The 13,082-nt window shown below is 35.4% G+C and overlaps 1 pseudogene; it reads left to right on the top strand.

Moving 5' to 3' along the window:
- Positions 1–11,872: 11,872 nt before the first annotated feature.
- Positions 11,873–12,758, top strand: LOC121164814 (annotated as a pseudogene).
- The last annotated feature ends 324 nt before the right edge of the window (positions 12,759–13,082 follow it).

Below are 13,082 nucleotides of genomic sequence, written 5' to 3'. Positions count from 1 at the left end.
CATCTTCGCAAAATGCTCATTTTTATTACATCATTAATTTTCAAATTATTATAAGCAATTATTAGCATGCCTCCTCAGGAAGCAATGATTCTCTCATTATACTACAAAAGCAAGGAAAACAATTACTAGTAAGAAAACAAAGAGTTTCTCAGGATGAAGGAAGTTGAATTACATGATTTTATGGCTCTCCACAGTTTTTCATATTATGAATTATTGACTTTCATTTGCCCTATGCGTAAAAAGATGTTAATGGTAACCGATTGTGTTTTTTTTTGGCTATTATAGTGAAGATATACTGAAAGTAGAAAAATTATTGCTTAAAAGCTGCCATTCACTTATGGAGTCAATATTATTTCTTCAAGATACAGAAGTGAGAAAAAGGTGACAAATATTAACGATTTTTGAAAAATTTAGTGCCCGTTTCATGAATGTCTCTGATTTTTATAAATACAAATATTTTTTATAGGTTAAGTTTACTTTTTTTGGTTATTCTCTCAGAAGTTGTAGTCCATTTGAACTGCAATAATAAAATATCATGAACTAGACATTTTATAAACAGAAACATCTTTCTCCATAGTTCTGCATTTTGGAAAGTCTGAGAACAAGACATGAAAAACTGAGTGTCCTCTGGTGCATAGAAGGGACCTTCCAGCCGGGTCAGCGAATGTCGACTAGGCTGGAAGCTCTCTGGGTCCTCGACCAATAGGGCACTAACTCCCTTCGCAAGGGTTCTGTCCTCATGACTTTCCAAAGGTCCGGCCTCCTAGACCTCCTAACACCCTCATGTGGACAATTTAACTTGCGACCTAGGAATCTGAATGACAAAACACAGTAAATGCCTTTGAGTAAACCTGACATTTACCTTTAGTGAGCCTTCTAATTTATTACTGAACAGCTATGTTTTAGAAATTATTATCAATGATTTTAATACTTTTGGTCAGGGAATTTGTAATATAATATTTTTATATACTGAACTGCCAAAGATGCTTGAGAAAGAGGAACTAATGTTTTCAGCATATTTTCAATGTGTTGGTAAGAAAGTTATGGCTTTTATATCATACACAACTTTTTTTTCAGGTAATAGACATGAGTAAGTTATTGTGAAATAATTCATTTTATAAATGTAAAATTATTTTTATAAATTTTGTTGTTGAAAATCAGAAATTATTAGGTGTTTTACAATGTTAAATTATGATGAGATTAAAATATTTCTTAACTATGATATCATGTTTTGAAATTTCTAAATAAAAAAGGAAAAATAAATAGCAATGGTTTACTTTGTTAATGTTCAAAATAAGTTAATCAATTAGAGACATTGATACTCTCTTTTATTTAGATATTATCAGTACCAAAAACGTGTTGGTACTGGAACTCTCAAGTTTCCAGTGGAATTTCTTTAGGGAAAGATAGTAACTCCCAGTCAGGCATACAGCTTAAATTAAGCAGTCATTGTCTCATAGTTCAGTAACAGAGTACTATGAGAGAACTGGCCTCCAAATTAGGAAATGTCTCTCAAAAAAAAAAAAAAAAACATGAAAGAAGACAGCTGTCACTGATGCTTGGCAAACGTGAATGTTAGGGCCAAACCCCACTTTGGGAAGATTGGGAAGGGGGAGAAGGGCAGGCTAATGAAGCAGTTCTAGCAGAGGATGTTAAGCGTTTTAGGTATTAGTGTAAATATATCAGCGATTCACTGAATTATTATAGGTAGGATGATACAGGATATGATCTTATTTGTAAAACCGACCACTCTGTTAATGGAAAACAAACACAGGTACAGAAGGGGTAGCTCTGTGTCAGGTCAGTTTGTGGCATTATGGAGAGGCGTGAAAAGGAAATGTTTGTTACTTGAGTTACGGTGAGAATGCCAACACTGATTGTTTACTTGAAACAGACATGATACCTTCTTTTTTCTTAAACAGTTTTTCTCTTTCTCTTTCTCTCTCTCTTTTTTTGAGTATCTTTTTTTTTTTTTTTTTTGAAAGTCAGATTTACAAAAGAGGGAGAGAAAGAGAGATCTTCCATCCCCCAGTTCACTTCCCAAATGACTGCAATGGCCAGATCTGAGGTGATCCATACACAGACACTGGGATTTTCTTCCAGGTCTCCCACATCTGTGCAAGGGTCCAAGTCATTGGGTCATACTCCACTGCATTCTCAGCCAATAACAGAGCTGAATGAAAGTGGAGCAACCAGAATTAGAACTGGAGCCCATATTGGATGCCAGCACAGACACATGGAGGATTAGCTTATTGAACCACCATGCTGGCCCTCTTAAGCATTTCTTAAAGTTTTTTATTTTATTTATCTGAAAGGCAGAATAACAGAGAGAGGAAGACATGGAGAGAGAAAGAGAACTTCCATCTGCTATTCAACTCCAAATGGCCACAATAGCCAGGGAAGGTTTGGATAAAGTCAGGAGCCTGGAAGTCCATCCAGGTCTCTCACATGAATTACATGAAGTGAAACATGTTATCTCCTTTTCTTTGATTTTTCCAACTAGGAACTCCAATTCTGTTGCTGAAAGGACAGATGGTGAAAGTGGACATCTTTGCTTGCTTTACATTTTAGAAACCCTTCAGCTTTTTCTCCACTTAGTATGTTAGGCTGATGATGTTTTTGAACATCCTTTATTATATTAAAATAGGTTCCTTCTACACCTAATGTATCAGTATATTATAAAGGGATCTTGAAACTTATCAGATACACTTTTTACATCTATTGAGTTGTAACGTTTTGCCTTTCTTAATGATTATTGTATTTATTGATTTGTTTCTGTTAAACCATCCCTTCACTCCTGCAATAAATTTCACTTGATCATGGTGAAATATTTTTCAATTTAGGTATTTTTCATTTTTTTTAAAGATTTATTTTTATTATTTTTTTTATTGGAAAGGCGGATATACAGAGAGGAGAGACAGAGAGGAAGATCTTCCATCCGATGATTCACTCCCCAAGTGAGCGCAATGGGCCGATACTATGCCGATCCGAAGCCCACTGCTTTCCCAGGCCACAGGCAGGGAGCTGGAAGGGAAGCGGGGCTGCAGGGATTAGAACCGGCGCCCATATGGGATCCTGGGCGTGCAAAGCCAGGACCTTTAACCACTTGCGCCACCACGCCGGGCCCAAGAAGACATTTTCATTTTTAAAAAAATATATTTTTTACTTGAAAGTACTTTGGAGACAGAGGGAGAAAGAAAGAGAGAGGGAGAGGAATGGTAAGAAAGAGCTTTCATTTGCTAATTCCTTTCCCAAAGGCTGGAACTGGGTGGGGCAGAAAACAGGAGCCACAAATTCCATCCTAATTCCCACAAGGTTATAAGAACCCAAGGATTTCCTCTGCTAATTTCTCAGGACTAATGTAGGGAGATGTATCAGATGCAGAGTGTTTGGGTTAGAATCTGTACTCATATGAGAAACTAGCATCACAGGCCATGGCTTAACTCATCACACCACAACACTGACTTGAGGTTATTTTCAATGTGTCATTGAATTCAATCTGTCCGTACTTGGTTGGAAATTTTTGCTATGTGCTCATCAATGCTATTAATCTTAGTTTTCCTTTTATTTTTTTTCCTGCTGTGTCTGACTCTTGTTTTGATATCACAATGATTCTGTTCTTAAAAAAACGTTTGGAAGAATTCCATACATTTCATTTTTCATTTTTAATTTTCAGGATTCACACTAGTTCTTACTGAAAGGGTCAGTAGGATTCAGCAGTGGATTCATCTGATCTTAGGTATTTTTAGGAAAGACTGTGTTTATTACAGATTCAGTCTCATGACAAGTAGAAGAATCTGGGTACTCATCCAATTGTGGGTGTATAATATATACATGTATGTGTGTATGTGTCTATATACATAAATATAGATACACACATTTATACATTTACACATATATATACCCACATATACATGTACACATACAAATGAAAAATATACTTACCTACAAATGTTTCTTCCTCATGTTGGATTGGACTCTTTATCACTATATTATTGGACTCTTTATTATTATATATTGGCTGATATTATCTTACTAATATAAAAATATATTTATCTGACAAAAAATATCTCTCCCTTACACTGGAAAGATAGATTTGCCCAATTTGATATTCTTGCCCAGCAACTATTTTCCTTTAGTACTTTTAGAGTATCATGTCACTCCTCACGTGTAAGGTTCTTATTTCACCAGTCAGGTGAATTGAGATAGACCCTTTTATATGTTATTTCTTTCCCTTTACAGCATTGGGAATTATTTGTTTATATCTTTTTAAATATGCCTTCTACTTCTTTGACATTGTCAAGTCCTTCTTGAATTCGAATAACTAAAATATCTTCATTTTCATGGTGTTCCACATTTCCTATAAGCCTTCTTCATTCCTATAGATCTATTTCTTCTTCTCCAACTGTATATTTTAAAATACCTTGTTTTCAGGTTCATTAATTCTTTCTTCTGTTTGATACATTGGTGTTGAATATTTCTATTACATGGTACTTTCACTTTGTGTATTTTTTTTTTTTGCTCAATTTTGTCCATGTCTGCCAAATCTCCAAGCCTCTGATGACTTTTAATTTTATTAATTATATTTTCAAAAAGCATGTAGTTTTTATTTGGACAAAGTTCAATTTGTCTACTTTGTCTTGAGTTTTCATGTTTTATACACAGTTTTTAATAGAATATGGAAAGACTAGCATGATCCCATTACTGTTGGTTATGTAAAATTATACAACTGCTTTGAAAATAATTTAGTGACTTTTTAAGAGTTAGATAAGCAGTTACAATTATGAAATTCACCTCAAAACAAGATAATAATTATAAACACACTATAAGAAGGAAAAATAAATGTAAATTGAGCACCAAAAACTAGTAAATAAGCAAAAATGTATTTATATAACAGAAAAAAACTATATAATGTTTAAGTCCAGTTACAGAATCTACCGTGACATGAAAAATTATTCTCGTGGAATATGAGGGACAACAGCAATCCCAGGGATACGAGAATCCCAGTGTGGATGCCACACACTAGTTCCACATGGAGAAAAATGCTGGCTTGACATCCTATGGATTCCATTCAAAATATGTTTGAGTTGCCCCCAGATCTAATTGAGAGCAAGTTTCAGCAAGAAGAGGAAATTAAAAAAAAAAAAATCCACACAACTGGCGTGAGTGACAACCCTGTGATCCAAATCAAAGTCATAGCTGGTGTTTCCCTAATCAATGTACTGCCTGAACTGAGAGTAAGAAACTCTAAGCAGACAAGAATGCAGCTACGACATGAGATCACAGCGGGTGGAGAGTGATTTACTGAAAGTTGGATATGAGGTAACCTGGTAGACGCATAGCACAGGAGCCTGGGGTTGAAACAGTGGAGGGAGTGGCATAAGTGATGGCAAATGAAGAACTGGGAACTGAATGGGATCTGTAAAGTCAATCTGTAGACCGATGGACAACACAGCTTAAAAACCAGCACTAAGGAGAATACGCTAATCAGAGTTATAATAGCCAAAAGGCACAACGAATGAGGTTACTGATGCCTCACCTGCAAAAGAGCAAAAGATTATTTCAACCTCAGAATTAACTGAGGAACTCAGGAAACTGCCAGATAAAAATAAAAATTAATATATATATATATATTAAGCTCTTTAAAAACAATGAGAAACACATGTAGGAGTTCAAATAATTTAATGAATACATTATACAGGAAATAAAATAACAACATTGGTACAAAATCAAGCCAATATTTTAGAAATGAAGAACATAATACAGCAAATTAAAAATTTAGTGGAAAATGTCAATACTAGACTGAGGCAGAATAAAGAATCACAGAATTAGAAGACACATCATGCAATAATACTGAAAACAGGAAAAAAGTTGGAAAGAAATGGGAATCAAGCCAAGAAAAGCATTCAGGAGTTAGGTAACACCATCAAAAGACCAAACATAGAGTTGTGGAAGTTCTAGAAGGTGCTACAGAGAATCTGGATTGAAATATTCTCCATTGAAAATGAAGTGATATATACCAAATCATAAAAGTGAAAAAAAAAGTCAGCCTAGATAAAATAACCAAAAAGCTTTCCTTTGTCTTTGAAAATGAAATATCTCCAAAGCAAGCACATGTTGAAAGACTTCACCCATATTACACATTCCCTATTAATCTTACTTGAAGATGTCTACAGGGAAAAGGAATAGAACCTGCCAAAACCAAACGCAAATGTGGAGAACGTCCCAAAAAACCAACAAAAGCAGAATAAATCAAAAAATAATTTAGCAACCCATTGCTAAAATGATAGCACCAAATCACTTCCTACCAATATTAACCTTTAATGTAAATGGCATAAACTTGTCAATCAAATGTCATAAATTAGAAAACTGCATCAATAAATAAGATCCATGCATCTATTGCCTACAGGAAACATATCCCATCAACAAAGACTTGAAGAAACTGAAAGTGAAAGGATGGAAAGGCTATTCAAGGCTAATGAAAAGGATAAGTTAGCTAGTGTAGCCATTTTTACATTAGATAATTTAGACTTTGACTTGAAAAGCATTAAGAGATAAGGAAGGACACCACGTAATGACCAGGGGATCTATTCAGCAAGAAGAAATCACCATAATAAATGTACAGATATCAAATGCCAGGGCATGTAGTCATATGAAACAAATATTTGTGGATTTAGAGGCAGAAATACACTCCAGTACAATAAAAGTGAGGAACTTTAACATCCCACTAACCACAAAGGACATATGATGCAGAAACTTGGTAAGCAAACTACAGTGCTCACCCAGAGTATAAGGCAAATGCACTTAAGTGCTATCTATAGAACCTTTCACCAGACAGATACAGAGCACACATTTTTTCCATCAGTACATAGAACCTTCTTCAGGATTGATCATATTATAGATCATAAAACAAACCTAAGCAAAATTTTAAAAAATGAGCCATATCATGTGTCTTATCAGACCATCATGGAGTGAAACTGGAGACCAATATGTCAAAATATCCCAGAATACATGCAAATACTGGGGGAGTGAATAATATGCTGCCACAGAACAATCAGTTATAGAAGAAATCAAAGAGGAAATGAAAAATGTTTGAAATAAATGAAGGGATCAAAATAATATATCAAAACTTATAGAAAACATTAAAGGCACTGGTAAAAGGAAAGCTCATTTCAGTCAGTGCTTATGTCAAGAAATTAGAAATCACCAAGTAAACCAGCTAAGTACACATTTGAAAGTGCTACAAAAACAACAACTAAACAATCTCAAGATTAGCAGAGGAAAAAAGGGAGTAAGATAAAGGAGGAAATATACCACATCGAGACCAAAAGGACAATACATAAGCTCAAGGTATAAGAGCTGGTTCTTTGAGAAAAGTCAACAAAACAGATATCCCACTACTCAAATAATCAAAAAAAAAAAAAAGGTGAGGGGAGGGTGGGTAGGAGAGAAGATACAAATCAATAGAATCAGAGACAGAAAAGGAACAGATAACTAAATTATACATAGAATAATCAGGAGATATATCATAAGCAACTATATGCCAACAAATCAGAAGACCTAGAGGAAAACAATAGATTTTGTTAACACATACAATATATCAAAATTTAATCATCAGGCAATTAAGATTCTAAGCAAATTTATAAACACTGTGAAGATTGAAGAGATAATTCAAAAACCTTGAAATGGATGGCTCCACTATTTAATCTTGCCAAATGTTTAAACAACTTAACCCAAACATTCACAAGATTTTCAAAACAATATAAAGGGAAACAATCCTTTCAAATACTTTCTATGAAGCCAACATCACCTAAATATCAAAGCCAATTGAGATACAACAGAAAAAGAGTACTACAGACCAGTATCTCCGATACACATAGATGAGAAAAAATCCTTAGCAAAATACTAACTAACAGAAATCCACAATATATCAGGCAGATAATTCACACAGACCAGATAGATTCATCCTTGGCGTGCAGGAATGGTTTTACATGTTCAAATTAACAAATGTAATTCACCACATCAATAAATTGAAGAGTAAAAATGAATAATCATCTCAATAGATACAGAGAAGGCATTTGGTAAAAATCTAACACCATTTCATGCTAAAAACCCTAGGCAAGATAGGAATGGAAGGGACATTCGATCATACAATCAAATTAACCAAAAAGCCAACACCCATCATACTAAACAGGGAAATACTGGAAACTTTTTCACTAAGATCTAGAACTCGACACAGCTGTCCACTTTCACCACTGCTGTTCAATATGTTATTGGAATTCCTCACTAGAGCTTTTAGGCAAGAAAATAAATGAGATGAAAAATATAAGAACTAAGGAATTAAAAACTATCACTGTACACAGATAACATGATTTTACACATAGGATAAGGAAAGGGTCAATCAAGAGACTACTGGAATTCACAAGAGATTTTAGCAGAGTAGAAGACAGAAAACTCAGTTAACATAAATAGATGGTAGTAGTATACATGAATAACTATCAAAGAACTGGCAAGTATGGTCCTTTAAAATAACAGAGTAGTATCATAAATACCATAGAATAAACCTAGTCAAAGACATGAAAGATCTCTATGATGAAAATTGCAAAATATTAGGATATAAATAGAACAATATGGAAAATTTACCATGGATTCATAGGGCCAATATAATCATGATGTCCATATTTCCAAAAGTAATATACAGATCCATTATGATCCCAATCAAAATCCCAACAACATTTCTCAGAAATAGACAATATGCTAAAAATAATTATCTGGAAACAAAAAAGACCACAAATAGGCAAAGCATTCTGAAGAATAAAAATAAAGTTCAAGGAATCACAATTGCAGACACAGAACATACTATAAGGCATTGGTAATAAAAACAGTCTGTTACTGATATAGAAACAGAAAAAAGAAAAAGATGGAATGGAAGAGAAACCCAGAAGTGAGCCCACAGATATACAACCAAACAATTTTTGATAAAACAACTGAGAATAATCCAGGGTAAAAGTGATCTCTTCAATACATACTATTGAGACAATGGAATATCAACCTTCAGAAGTAGGAAGCATCAAACTAATAGAGGAAAACATAGAAAAACTCTGCAAGATGTAAGTACAGGCAAAAATATCTTTAGACAAGAACTAAAAGACCTGAAAGACCAGGCAGTCAAAGGCAAAGTAAACACAGGGGATTGCATCAAAGCAAGGAGCTGTTGTATGGCAAAGGAGATGATCAAAAAATTGAAGAAGTACCTGACAACTCCAGTGAGATTGGTCTACATTCAGAAATGTACTAACAACACCTGCTGGCATGGATGTAGGTAGAAGCCAATATGGAATTCATCATCGTGACTGCAAAGAGCACTGTAAGTCAATCAACTGTTTCACCAAGCTATCCCACCTCTGGGAATATATCCAAAGGGACTAAAATCTGCATACGACAAAATGATCTGTAATCCTATCTTACAGCAACACTATCTACAATAGTGAAGCCATGGATACAACCTGGGTACCCATCAGAGAGGAATAGATCAAGCAACTCTGATACATCTTCCCCTGGAATACTGCTCAGCAATTGCAAAGGATGCAATTCTAGCGTTTGCAACAAAAATATCCTTTCTGGAGACCATTATGTTTAGTGAAAGAAGCCAATCCCCAAAGGACAAATATCATATGTTCTTTCTGATACAGGCAGCTTTCATGTGAAATACAAGATCAGTATATCTACAGAAAAACATGTATGTGCACATACTCATCTGTAACAATTGTATAATGAAGACCAGCACATTAAAAAGTAAAGATACATTGCAAAATGTACTTTGCAGGATGGATCTCTGCACTGAATAAAAGAAGGACTTCCAATGAAACTGTTAAATATATCTTGACAACAGGATGCTGGACTTTACATAGTTGTGTGTATCTACAGTGTCATGATATACTTAAATAGAAGAGTGATGGCCTTGTGACGGTTGCTGAAGGACTGGAGATAACAACAATATGAGAGAAAACAGTGGAGGGGGGAGGGAAAATGGAAAAAGTGGAGGGGGAAATATTTGAGCCTATGGGACTGTATCATGAAAAAAAGAAAAACAAACAAAAAAGAAGGAAAGAAAGGAAGGAAGACCAAAAAACAAAACAGAACAAAAGCTTAGAATTTCATTGCTATATGAAAAAAAATAATGTTGCACAATTAGTATAATGGGTTTTTCTCAGATATGCAACACAGATTTATTTCTTACAATCAACCAATGTAATTAATCAAATTATAGAGGCAGAAAATAGTTGATAAAGTGAGCATCTAATTATAATAAACAAAACAACAAAACTGAGTAAAAATGAGTAAATTAGAAACAAAATATTATCAAATCATATATTTGACTTTATATTGTATATATTTCTCTTGACTCAGGAGATAAGAGTCTCTATAACTCAATATCGTACTGCATTTGGAGACCCAGACAAGAACAGATGTTACATACAGATGTTAAATGTGTATTATGCACACACAACCATAGTATTTATGGAAAGAGAGAATATGTACATGGAGAGAGAATAATGAAGAAAAATGCCAACCTTTACAGGTTTCTGAATTGTATACATAAAATATTTTAAATAGCTAATTATTAGATTTAATAAGTGAGTCTAATAAAGGTACTGTATACAGTGTTAATATGTGTTCTAAATATTAAGATGCACAATAAATCACAAGCCTAAAGGACTCTGCTAGCTGTCAATTGAGGGTGCTAAACAACTAACCTCCTGGGAATTTCTTCAGTTATAAAATGTCTTCTTGGGCCCGGCGCGGTGGCGCAAGTGGTTAAGGTCCTTGCCTTGCATGCCCGGGATCCCATATGGGCGCTGGTTCTATCCCGGCAGCCCCGCTTCCCTTCCAGCTCCCTGCCTGTGGCCCGGGAAAGCAGTTGAGGACAGCCCAAAGCTTTGGGACCCTGCACCCATGTGAGAGACCCAGAAGAGGCTCCTGGCTTTGGCTTGGCATAGCATCGGCCGTTGTGCTCACTTGGGGAGTGAATCATTGGACAGAAGATCTTCCTCTCTGTCTCTCCTCTCTATATAATCTGCCTTTCCAATAAAAAATTAATAAAAATAAATCTTTTAAAAAAAGTCTTCTTATTCAAGGTAAAATTATTTTTCATGGTGGTTTCTCTCATCCTATAATACAATATTGTAAAGGCTTAGCCCTATTGCCTCAAATTGTGATCATTTTGGCAAGCCTGTAACTTTAAGTTTTCCTGTGGTGTTGGCTAAATTGTTGAGAATTCTGTGTCAGTCAGCATGTCTACCAAGTCTTAGATCTTTCCTTTCAGCTAACTGTGTTGATTTTCAAGTGACTTTAGATTTCCTGAATGCTCATCTCAAGTTCATATTCTGCTTCTCAGAAAACAGCATTTTATAGAAGTGCCTGTGCAAAAAGAAGCCTTTGACTTAATAGAGAGAGGAAATGGACTCTTGACAGGGCCTATAAGGAACTTGAACCTCCTGCCTCGTCTCAAAAGTTCTCAAGAATCGGTCCAATCTCAGGACACACTGTAGAATAGCTCACGAGTTTGTCAAGTCTGTGTCATTACCTGACTCGTTCTTTATTTTTTTTTTAACTTTTTCCATTTTTTAAAATTATATTTTTGGCAATTTTTACATAGTTAATTAAGGTAAAAAGTTTCAAGGGCTATAGGAAAGTGGGTAAGACTATTATTTCCACATTGTTTCCTTCATGTATCTGAGATAAAGGGGTTTTTATCGCATGTGAGATAGGCTGTTTGAGGTTGAGATAATATTACATTTTACAGGTACTATTTTTCATTTCAACTTAAAAGTGAAGTATTTTATACATTACAGTCATTGGAATAAAAATTGGCATGAGTGGATTCCAGACAAGCAGAATGCTCAAGTATATGGACACCAATCTGCAGAAACAGCGGGAGCTTCAGAAAGCCAACCAGGAACAGTATGTGGAGCGGAAGATGAGAGGAAAGAAAACCTCTGGTCTGCAGCAGAAAAATGTCAGTGTGAAAATAAACAATAAACAGAAAGCACTGGGAACTGGAGATGGTGGAAACACCAATTGAGACTCCTCAGCCTCCTTGGAAGAAAAGGGCCCACATAGATCCTACCATTGAAAATGAAAAAACATTCATGAGCAGAGTGGAAGTTAAAGTGAAGATTCCTGAAGAGCTAAAACCATGGCTTGTTGATGACTGGGATTTAATTACCAGACAAAGACATCTCTGTTATCTTCCTGCCAAGAAGAATGTGGATTCCATTCTGGAGGATTATGCAAATTATAAGAAATCCCATGGAAACACAGATAATAAGGAATATGCTGTTAATGAAGTTGTGGTGGGGATAAAGGAGTAATTCAATGTCATGCTGGGCACTCAGCTGCTGTACAAGTTCCAGAGGCCACAGTATGCTGAAATCCCAGGTGTATGGGGAACCAAGATATTTGTGCGAATTGGAGCGATGTTGGCCTATACACCTCTGGATGAGAAGAGCCTTACTTTATTACTCAATTACCTTCATGATTTGCTGAAAGTTACTTTTATTGGAAAGATTTACAGAGAGGGGAAGAGATAGAAAGATTTTGCATCTGCTGGTTCCTGCCCCAGCCAGAGTTGAGCCAATCTGGAGCCAGCAGCTTCTTTCAGGTCTCCCATGTACCTGGCAAAGAATTCTGTGACTTTGTTCAGTGCCAGTGACTATCAAGTGGCTCCCCATGAGTACCACCGGAAAGCTGAGTGAGAGACTCACTCAGTCACTCACTCACTCACTCACTCACTCACTCACTCAACGTTCGCATCTCTTTAAACTTTTTTGTTGTTGTTCAAGTCCTTCTCTTTAACAAATGATGTACTTTGAAGATGTTAGTATATGACAGTATTGACGTTTGTTTTCTGTTTGATTTTAAGCAGAAAAATTAAAAAGATTGCAGCTCCCATTTTTGTTTTCTTACTTTACTCATTTCAAAGTTGCTACCAGTGTATTCAGTGACGGACAGCAGAGGGACATGCTGTAGAGTATTCTATTGCCTTGTTGACAAAGCTGCTTGTGAATGCTGGTGGTTCT

The sequence above is a fragment of the Ochotona curzoniae genome, unplaced genomic scaffold, assembly GCF_017591425.1.
Source record: "Ochotona curzoniae isolate NIBS_2020 unplaced genomic scaffold, NIBS_Ocur_1.0 contig_1071, whole genome shotgun sequence".
Classification (NCBI taxonomy): Eukaryota; Metazoa; Chordata; class Mammalia; order Lagomorpha; family Ochotonidae; genus Ochotona; species Ochotona curzoniae.
This window is presented reverse-complemented; position numbering and strand designations above follow the sequence as displayed.